This window comes from Suricata suricatta, chromosome 5 (assembly GCF_006229205.1).
Source record: "Suricata suricatta isolate VVHF042 chromosome 5, meerkat_22Aug2017_6uvM2_HiC, whole genome shotgun sequence".
Lineage (NCBI taxonomy): Eukaryota > Metazoa > Chordata > Mammalia > Carnivora > Herpestidae > Suricata > Suricata suricatta.
In genome coordinates, this window is record NC_043704.1 from 126024945 (window position 1) to 126036250 (window position 11306).

The window sequence follows — 11306 nt, forward strand, 5'->3', positions numbered from 1 at the left end:
ACACCAGATCGCAGCAAGACCTTGTACATCATGGAGCACATATTTTATTCTAAATAAAATGGAATTTTTTATTTGAGAATTTTTTAAAATAAGGCAGTGACTTGATCTGATTTGCCATATAAAAAGTACTGTGCCAGGTCTTTTGTAAAGATTGAATTGTAGGGAGGCAAGGGAGAAAGTAGTAAGAATCTTTAAGAAACTGTTGCTTAGTTTAGGAAATAAAGGACAGTGGTTTGGGACCAATTGGGGTAGTATGAGAGATTATAAGGAGCAGATTAGAGACAAGTTGTCAAGGTAAAAGACAGGACCTAGATCCTTTGGATATTGGAAGGTTGGGTAGAAAATAAAAGAGTAATCAAGGATGACTATTTGGTTTGGGCTTGAGCATCTGGTTGTATGGCCATACTACATATTGAGATGGAAAAAAAACTTTAAAAGGAATAGGATTTTGCTTTGGCAGAGGGAATCTGTAATTTGTTGTAGGCCATGTTTGAGATGCCAGTTATCTAAGTAGATAGAAGAGACTCTGCTGCTGAGGGAAGAGGTCTCATTGAACATATTCATGTAGGAGTGTAACGTGTAGACTGTATTTAGAGTTATGGTATTGGATAAACTTACCTCTGAGAGAGTTTAGATGGGAAGAGATTTTAGGACTGAGTCCTATGCTCTCTCAACATTTAGCACTTTAGTGAAGGAAGAAGAGAAGACAAAAGAGGACTGAAAAAGAAGCCACTCTCATTGGAAAAAGCAACAACAGAAACAGGAAAATGAGGTGTCATGGAGCCCAGGAAAGTAAGTATTTCAACATGGAGAAAGAAACCTCTACGGGATTTGGCATTGTGGAGGTGACTGCAAAAGCAGGAGGGATTGGAGCAAGCTGAAGTGTGAGTACGAAGTGGGAAGGTGGAGGTGCTGCCGTCGTCAGCACTGTTGATGAATTCTGCTTGTGAAGGGGAATGGAGCATTTAACTACAGGAGATTAAAGAAGTAGTTGGGGGTGCAGGCCGGGGGACTGGAAGGAAAGCATGTTTGTTTCCCCGATGAAGATACAGTGCCACAGAATGTTCCAGAGGTTAAGGGGAATGATCCAGTAACGGGAAGAAGTCCCTTTAGGATATGGGACACCCTTTTTTCTTGTCATTTGGTCTATAAGCGTGAAAGACTCTTCACTCCAGCCCCCAGTCTCTTTGGTTGTGGTAAAGGTGAAGTTTTTATTGGGGAAAAAATGTGAAGAGAAGGGGAGGTAGTCCACAGAACTAAATGTTTACGTTAAATGAAAATCAGGCTCTGCTGAGTTCACTTCCTTGGGACTTCAGACCCAACATGGTTATCTTGCTCACCACTATCACTTTTGCCCCATTACCTCCATAACTTCCTACTGGCCTTGGCCCTTAACCCACCTACCCAGCCTCTGCCAGAATAATGCTTCCTAAAACAGAGCTGTTGTCCCTGCTTAAGCCCTTCAGCACTTTCCTAAAGCCTTCAGGATAGGGTTACCGACTCCCAACTGTGCAATCTCCACTGATAATCTGCAGTTTTACCTCCTGCTACTTCACCAGCTCACTACTCCTGCCCGCATGCATCGTGTCATTTCATGTGTCCTTTCCTTTGCATGTGCTGCTCCTCTTAGAGTGCCACACTCCACTCCAGATCACCCAGGTGCGCAGGAGACTGCTCTGACACCTTACCCTGCTCCTCCAGTCTCTGTAGTTGCTTTTCAGCCTCGTTCCTGGGTTTGCACGATGACGAAGGTAAGATGCAGGCTTATTTTTACCACTTGGCTGTGCATCCCTTGAGGATAGAAATTTGTATGTCACTCACATCTGAATCTCATTTGCTTAATTAGTGCTTGACACATGGTAGGATTGAATATTTAACGAATTGAGTAAAAATATCTATTTGCACAGAGCAATTAGGCTTAAAAAAGACCTGATTCTTCAAAAAGCATTATCTCATATTTAAAATACTGTGTTCTATTATCAGTGTGATATTTATATTCAAATTTGAAGAGTTTAAGATTTATGTAATATAAACCAATACAGCAGGAAATAAAAAGAAACAGATTGGTAGGGAAGACTATATCCCACCCCAGTGGTGGCTTAAATTGCCCCTCCCCCAAATCCCATAGCCACTTTTTCACTTTATTTTCCCTGCTTAGTCTTTGGCCCCAGGAATAGTTAGCCAAGTGGCAGATTGTTTCACATTTCTACAAGGTCAACTTTATTTGGCATTATGCATGAAAATAATTACCCCAAGTGAAGTAATTTATTGACATTAGTGGTAGATTGCTCTCCAGGTCTACCCCTCACCCCCAACCCATATAATAAAAAGGAGGTGATATAATTTATTCCTTTCTAGAAAGGAAAAATACAAATAGTTACTTATTAAGTTAATAATTTTTATTTCTACGTTTATTTTTGTGCTTAATATTTTAGAATAACATTGAACTTCATTTTTTGGGACACGTGAACATCATACATAAGTTTATTGAGTACATACATTTTATAAGTAAACTGAATCTGCAGTTTGCTCTCTGAGTGTTGATCTATCAGGTGTTAGAAATTTATTTAAAAAAAGAAATGGGAGTTGATATTTGAGCAAATAATATGCCATTGGTTCGTAGTTGGTTTATCCCATATTTCAAAACCGAAGCATTTTTAGGGATTTATTTTTAAGAGGGATAAGCACGTCCATGGGGATATATCAATATTGCGGAAAACATGTATAGTTTGAAAATCAAATAACTATTTACCCTTAAAAAAAGCTGACTTCATGATGCCTGACTATTACATTTGGAATCAGCTTTTTTGTATCTTTCTGAGTCTACTTTCTTGCCTTTTGCCTTCTTGGCCTCAAAAATAAGCACAGGCTAATGTTACATAGGCATGAATCATGAGGGATAGAATTTGGCTAAAAGTGATAGAAACCTAACTGTAGGGACGCATCGGTGGCCCAGTTGGTTGAGCGTCTGACTTTGGCTCAGGTCATAATCTCACAGTTCTGAGTTCAAGCCCCTCATCAGGCTCTGTGCTGTCAGCACACAGCCCACTTGGAATCCTCTGTCCTCCTCTCTCTGCCCCTCCCCTGCTCTCTGTCAAACATAAAAGAAAAAGAAACCTAACTATCATCACTTAACTAAATACAGGTTTATTTCTCTCCCATAACAATCCAGGGAGAGGTAAACCAGGGCTGGTGTAGTGATTGCAGGATATTATCTATTACTTGGTTTCCTCTGTTATTGCTGCACTGTCATATTTAGGAGGCTTTTGCTGTTAGGGTCCCCCACGGGCCTAGACCAAGGAAGATGGGGAAAGGATGAAAGGCATAGGGCATGAGTTAGCAGAGTGCTTTTTATGAGGAGACTATTAACTTTTCCATAGGATATTTCCACCAGCATCTTACTGGCCAGAACTGTAGCATATGGGCACCCCTAGGGGAAATTAGATTTTGTTTGTATTTTTTTCAATAGCTTTATTGAGATAAAATTCACATATCACTCATTTAAAGTGTACAGGTTAATGATTTTCACTATATTCACAGAGTTGTGTAACCATCACCACAAATTCATTTTTACCATTCTGAAAAGAAATCCCATACCCATCAGCATTTCCCACTCCCAGCTGTAGGCAACTATCAATCTACTTTCATTCTTTACATTTGCCTATTCTGGACCTCTTATATAAATGGAATCATAAAATATGTGGCCTTTTGCGTGTGGCTGCTTTTTTTTTTTTTTCTTAAAGTAGGCTCCATGCCCAGCCTGGAGCCCTATGTAGGGCTTGAACTCACCACGCTGAAATCAAGACCTGAGATCAAGAGTCAGATACTTAACCACCTGAGCCATCCAGGTATAGCTTCTTTTACTTAGCATAATGTTTTTGAGGTTCATGTTGAAGCATGTGTTTGTACTTCATTTCTTTTTTAATGCCAAATAATATTCCATTATATGAATATATATGTGTGTACATGTGTATGCACATGCACTCACACACACTTCATCATCATATGGATATATACTATTCACTCATCAGTTTATACCTATTTGAGGAAATTGGGTTTTTAATTGAGCACATTCTTATCCTGAACAAAACTTGGGTTTGCATTAGTAAGGAAATACCATCTAGCTGTTGGTGGGCAGTGAGCAATACCTGTCTCTGTGCAGAAATGGAGTAATGGATTGGAATCTGGTCTCCTGTAGCAATATATTTAATGCTTCAGAAGTTCGGTCAGGTATGAGAGGAAGTGCAGTGATTGTGAAGTTTTAATGAATGGAGGGAATGCCCAGTCAGCTTGTTTTAAGATTCCTGAGTACTGGCGTATTTGAGGAGAAACTCGGACAGGGATTACTACTACCTGAACTTTTAGCCTCTGAATTTGTGTCCCAAAAATCTGCTATTCTCTTGTGATTGCTGTTACTTTGGTCTCTAGCCCTACTATTTTCTGCTGGTCTATGATTCTACCGCCACTTTATAGACTTGAGCTTACAAGGATATTTATTTCTCTTCAGTATTTGGCCTGAAGTATCTCCTATCAAGTGCCTTTCCTCTAGCTTCATGGTCTGATTACCCAGTGCCTTTGGAAGTAAGCCAGAAATTGGCTATATGTTTCCATAAAAATTCATATTAAAAGAGCTTAAATATTTAATGCTATATCACATGAATTTATTGAACTATATTTAATATGCCTTTATTTAGACCATTTGCATCCATATAAGGTTTGTTACTTTTTGAAGTTAAACTGTTTGGCCACTTGATAACTTAGTATACATCTTAAGAATGCCCTAGAAGTTGTCTGTATAACGCAGGGAACAGGATGCTCTGGATACTCTGTTGAACTTGAGGGGGAATGGACATAGGTCCTGGCTCTAGAAAAGCACCAGAGTTAGTATTTTGAATAAAGTTCCTTTAACTCTGACTTTGCTCAGAATGGGTTTGACATAATCTCTTCACCAGGAAATGCAGTGTCTTGACAAACCTGTGTTTTAACTTTTGTGTTGGAATCTCTAGGCAGTGTCCCTTTGGCCTTTGCTCTTTTTGTTCCCCCAGAAGTACCCACAGATGACTTGGCCGAGAGAAGGGCAGCTTTACTTGACCCTGACAATCATTCTTATCAACTAAGCAGACTCTTGTCTTGTAATAAGTGCTCCCTAGGGTTCTTCTTGCCTTTTCTGGGAAGGCAGGAAAAGGAAGAGACAGGAGGCTGCAGCCTGGTGCTGCCAGGACCTAGGACTGGCTCCTCCCTGAGGACCTTCCCCTGTCTCCACTCTCCTCTCTGGCTACTTTGGACCTCTTCCCACTTTCAGCATCCCTTTGTTACCAGCCTCGCCGTCTGGCTCATGTTTCATCTGTCCCTCTTACAAGAACCTCATTCCCTTTCCACAGGATGCAACATTTCAAATGTGTTTAAGCAATATAATAAGATTTAAAAATAGATATAAGGATTGCTTTATTCCCACAGCCATTTTAGGATAGCATCATATTTTAGAGCTAAAAAGAGAGTAACCTAACAATATTATGTTTACAAGGAAGGAAACAAACTGAATTCAGTATCATTTCCCAGACTCAAGATGAAAAATATACTCTTTCTAGTGTTGGTGATTTTTAGGGAAGTTGGTATTCTTTTTCAGAAAGGGGAATTCATTTATTAGGGTAATCACTAATACTGCAAAGGTGGGCATTTTAATATGTATCTGTCAAATGAGTAAACATTGAATTGATTTGATTTTCTAGACCTGTGGTCAGTTTGGTATTATTGCAACATACTGTTCAAGGCAGAGAGTAGTAAGAGAGAAGATTCAAGGGGTAAATGGCTGATGCTGCATGAATGGCCTAACACTGAGAGGTTTGGATCTTGTTGTGTAGGGGATGGAGACTCCGTGGAGGGCTTCCATGAGGTGGTGACATGGTCACCTTTGTTTTAGCAATATTAGTGGCAGGTGGCCATTGCCTGCTATATACTAGGCATTGTGCTAGTTCCTTTACATGCGTTATTTCATTTACTTCTCCCAATCCTGTCACTAGTATTGTCATCATCTCCATTTTACTGCTAAGGAAGAGGAGACTTAACTAGCTTGCACATATAGTTAGTTGAGCTGTGATTTTAATCCAGGGAGTCTGACCAGAGCACAGAGAGAACGACATCTATACCATTGGGATAAGGGGAAGGGATTGGAGGGGTGGCTGGGACATAGTGGGAGACCTTGTTTGATGGTCTCAGCATTTGTAGTGCCATAAGAGACAGCATTCTTGATTGAAAATGAGAGGTTGGACAGAGACCTGATAAATATCTTGAGACTTTGTAGGCTTTACTGGGTATGCGAATTTGCAAGGAAGCTGACCAACAAGTGAAAGTGGAACTCAGCTGAGGTTGGAGACAAGGTGTTTATGGTGGTACTTCCCTGCTTGGTGGTGGCATTTTTCTCCACATATTTGACTATAGTAGAACCTCCTGTAACAAGGAGTGGATTAAATAAATGTTTATTTCTGTTATACATTACAATCCAAAGGGAGGAAAGTGACCCAAGCTGGTGGAGTGGCTCATTTCCTAGTACCACTCAAGGTTCTAGACCCCCTCTCTGTTTTTCCATCATTCTGTAGGCTGTGCTAATATGGCTGCATGGCCAGAGCTGGGTCTCTGCCACCTCAGTGTTCCAGCTCCTGAAAAAGGCTAAGAGCTAAAGTGGAAAGGAATAATTTCTTTTTAGGTAAGAGAGAGAGAGAAGTTGGGCACATTACTTCTGCTCAGTGTTCTGTGAGTGAGAACTTAGGTACTTATTGCAAGGAAGTCTGGGAAATGGGTCTTACTCAAACTCTGTTACTGTGGAAGAAGAGGGGGCCAAGTAGCAGTCTGCAACTGAAGAGAAGGCTGGCAGTGGGATTGAGAGGGGAATTGGAGTTTTTCTGGGCAGATGGGGAAACAGCAGTGAGGGAAGCTTTAGGATATTGATAAGATGTAGTTCAGGTGGTCATTTGAGCTCTAGTTGGGCAAGGTAGTTAAGCCAGGATATTGAGGGCCTGGAATCCTTGAGTCTAGGAGGTAGTGGAATAGATGTGAGACTAAAGGAGAGAGTGGTTGGAAAAGGAGTTCATGGTCTGATTAGAATGGGATTTGGGGTTGGGTCTAGAGGTGGCTTAGTTCTGGAAGATGACAGGATCTGTGGCAGAGCCAGGAGTGAGATGGAGGTTTCCAGATCTAAGGTAGTCACAGTGTATGTTTGGTGTCCCCTGCACAACAGGTACCACACAGTACCCTTCTCCATCTGGCCTTGGCTCTCTCTCCCCCACACACCTTCTTTCTACCCAAAAATCTGTTTCTTAGAAAATAAATACTCCATTTTCCAGAGGTAAAGACTAAAAATGCCCATCTTGTGGAAGACTACATCATTTTATTTTATTTTATTATTTTATTTTATTATTTTATTTTATTTATTTTATTTATTGTATTGTGTGTGTGTGTCTACAACTTATTTTCAAGTTAGCTAACATACATCATTTTACATCAAGGGCAATTCCTGTTCTCAGGATTGTGAGAGGAGTCTGGCTAGACCTCTGGGCCTAGACTCCCATGGCTGTACCTAGGCTAGGAGCTAGAGAGGTTGGGGGTTCATGTCTGAGGAGGTCCTACCAGACTGATCTTCCACTGCCTCCCCAGAGCTCGCTCACTCAGATTTTGGCCCTGGATCTTCCAGAGAGGTCCCTGCAGATGCTAGCCATGAGAAGTACTCTTATCATGCTCCCATCCAGAGGTCCTGCCTACCCTCCATCCACTCTCAGGAAAATGGTATAACTGGAAGTCTACTGTTCAGATGACAACATTCAGTGCTGCTCGGTATGCGACCAGTCTTGGTTCCTCTGTACCTCTCACCTCCATACTCCCCCCACTACTTCTAAATGTGTCTGCACTCCCCACTCCTCTCTCCTCTGTCACCATCCCGCTGGTCCAAGCCTCCATCATTCCTCCCGGACTGTCACGACCCCTTCCTTATGGGTCTGCCCTCTAGCTTCCCCAGTCCATTCTCAGCTGTCTGAGCTATCCTGTGACAGGGAATCCTCCCAGCCACGGGCCCGTCTACATCCTCATAGTGGACAAGTATGGCACAGCTTGATTCTCCAGAACAGCTTGAGAGCCCTACAAGCCTGGATAGGAATTTCAAAAGGAATTGCACAGCAAGCATCACCTTCCTCACTGCAAGCTCTGGGTTAGGGGAGGAAACAAACCAAGGTCAGGCTGGTTATACCAGACAGAGGGACTTCCTGGACTAGGGTTGTGGAGAATGTTCCCAGAAGAGAAGTTAACCACTGGTGAGGTGGTCATCTTTAGACCTTGAAGCCCCTGGGCTCACGAAAAAGGAGGGCTGAGCCCAACATAACCTCGGGCTTCCATTCTCCACAGCTAACTAGGTGAGGGGCCCTCTCAGAAGCTCATCTGTTGTCCCAAGTTGACTTTTTGCTGTGCCCTGGTATCCCACAGACTGTCTTCACTGTGCTCTCTATCACTCTGACCCCCCTTTTCCCTTCGTACTTATTTTTAGCCCTCTTCTGACTCAGCCCTAGTCAGCAGCTCCTCTTTCTCTCTCAAGTGCATCCTTCATTGCCACTGATTTTCCCACCTTTGGTGGCTTCCTTCTCTGTCTTTGTGAACTGGATCCTCCTCTCTCCATTCACTCTCTCACCTGCCTGGTGCCATCACACTGCCTGGAAAAGCTGATGACTCAACCACCCCTGGTCCATCTCTTAGCTTACCTGGGTGTCATTACTTTCTAGCCTCGGACCAGTGTTCTTTCTGTACTTTGTGTTTTACTTTCAGGGAGTGCTCCCTCTATAGGTCCTCAGACTACCAGGCCTGCCAGACTCTGTGGTCTTTTCTGAGTCCCCATTCTCCTGACTCTACCAACTGTATCACCCTCCATGAAAGCCTCTTCTATCAAGGAGCCTTTTCTTCCTCTTACCTTCTACACAGGCTTCCATCTCTCTCCCATTCCTGAGGTTCCTATCCCAGTCTTCTTTCTCCGTCTTGCCCTTCAGTGATTCCATCTATGCTCAGATAACTGCTCTGTGCCCAGCACTCACACACATAGGTCTCTGGTCTAGGCCTTTTTGGATGAATATCTCTTTCTGGATATCCCCACCAGCATGTCACATTGCCGTCTCATGCCCAACACAACCAACACAACACATCCTCTCTCTTCTCAGCCTTCTACCAGGGCCTCCCCAGGGAGCCACCTTCATTCCTCCTGTTGTAACCCTTACTGGGTTATCTAGGGGAGGAACTTTGGTTGTCTGACAAGGCTTCTCTTATGCTGCTTCCCGCCCATTCACACACACACACACACCCACACACACACACACACGCACACACACACCCGCCCCACCATTCTCTTGTGAGTATCTGCAGGGTAGATTGGGCCAGCCTACCCTCTCCCCTCTACCTACTCCCTCAGACTTTGGCAATAACATCCTGTTTGGGCTTCCTGCTCCTATTTTCTTCCCAGTGATAGCCTGGCTGCCAGAGATACCTTCTTCTATTTTGAAAATCATTCAAGCATTTATTGCCAACATGAAAAATTGTTAAGAGGAATGTTTTCTTTCAACATTGAATTATGTGAATATGAAAGATGTGTATTTTTTGATCTGTTACATTGTAAGCCCCCCAAGCAAAGAAGGACCATTCCACTCTCTCTTATGTAGCTTCTAGCATTTAGGGTTTACTAAATATAATGACTTCTTGGATCAAAGTGTAATTTTACCAACCACATAAAGGTAAACCTTCTCCTACCGAAAAATATACATATATGGAAATCATTATTCCCAGAGTTCCTACTGGCAGAAAAAATCTAAATGTATTCAAAAGGCTTGAGAAAGATATGTCAAAGACAGGGTTACTTTCTAAGACACACATTTTTGAAAGAAACACAGAGAGATCTACTTAATTGTTAATGTTGATCTTCAGGGGAAGATGGCCATGTGTAGGGAGTTTTTCCATGAACCTCACTGATAAGAGACTTTCCCACAGCTATGTTCCTGAGGTGTTGCTTACTATCTAGCTCATATGTTTGTGTATTCACCTAACCTACATTTATGCATGTACATGATCCTCCTAAAGTTCTTGGAGTTGCTTTTAGCAGTGGTAACAACTTTGGCCCAATGGACCTGACCTCTAGACCCAGACATGAGACTGCAGGGCGCCTACTGGGGTTGGGCTGCAGCCTGTGGCTATGAGCCACTAAGGAAATGACCCATGACCTAGACATCACCAACTCCCTGCTCTAATTCACCAGCACAAACATCACCTAGAATCTCATTCTGAAGAGTTGACACTGTTGGCTGACCTACCATGAAAGGGAGGCACTGGCAACTGCCACAGTGACTTCATGATAAATGGCCTTCCCTTACTCCTTCCTGCCCCAGGAATTCAATTCTTTTGTCTTTTTTTTTTTAAATTTTTATGCGGTGGAATTAGAAAGTGCACAGTACATTTGTTACAAATATACCTACTCATCTAGGCACAGGATGCCAGCAGGTGGCCTTGAAATTATTTTTGCAGATCTAAGGAAAATAGATATTTTTAACAAGTGTACCTGCTATTAGTAAACATTTGATTAGCTTCCTGTTGTCGGGGAGAAAATGCCCAGGGATGGGCATAGGACTAGAGTTTCTGTTATGTTAATTAAACTCTAAAATAAGGGAGAAAAAAAAGTCTTTTTTGAGGGCTATTGTTGTCTCTCCCTGTTTCCATCTTCCATGTCTCTTAATATTTTTTTTACCTTTTTTTCCTTATTTTAACTTTCTGTACTGCATTCTCAGTAACTTTATAACCTCCCTTCTGAATCACTATAATCAGTTGTGGTTCTGCTGCTTAATGGATTTGGGTTTTAAAGTTCAATGGATGTATTTTTTTATTTCTAAAATCTTTCTTTTCTCTTATAAAAATATATCTCTTTTTACCTAAGTTATTGCTTATGTTTATTATTATATCTTTTGTTTCTTTAACCATTATACATGTGCCTTTTTAGTAATCTGGACTATTCCACTTTTTCTTTTAAGGTAACTTTTTTTTCTTCTAAATTTTTATTTAAAAAATAGGTATTACGGCCACTTAATTTTTGACAAAGCAGGAAAGAGTATCCAATGGAAAAAAGACTGCCTCTTTAGCAGGTGGTGCTGGGAGAACTGGACAGCAACATGCAGAAGAATGAAACTAGACCACTTTCTTACACCGTTCACTAAAATTAACTCAAGATGGCTGAAGGAACTGAATGTGAGACAGGAAACCATCAAAATCCTCGAGGAGAAAGTAGGAAAAAACCT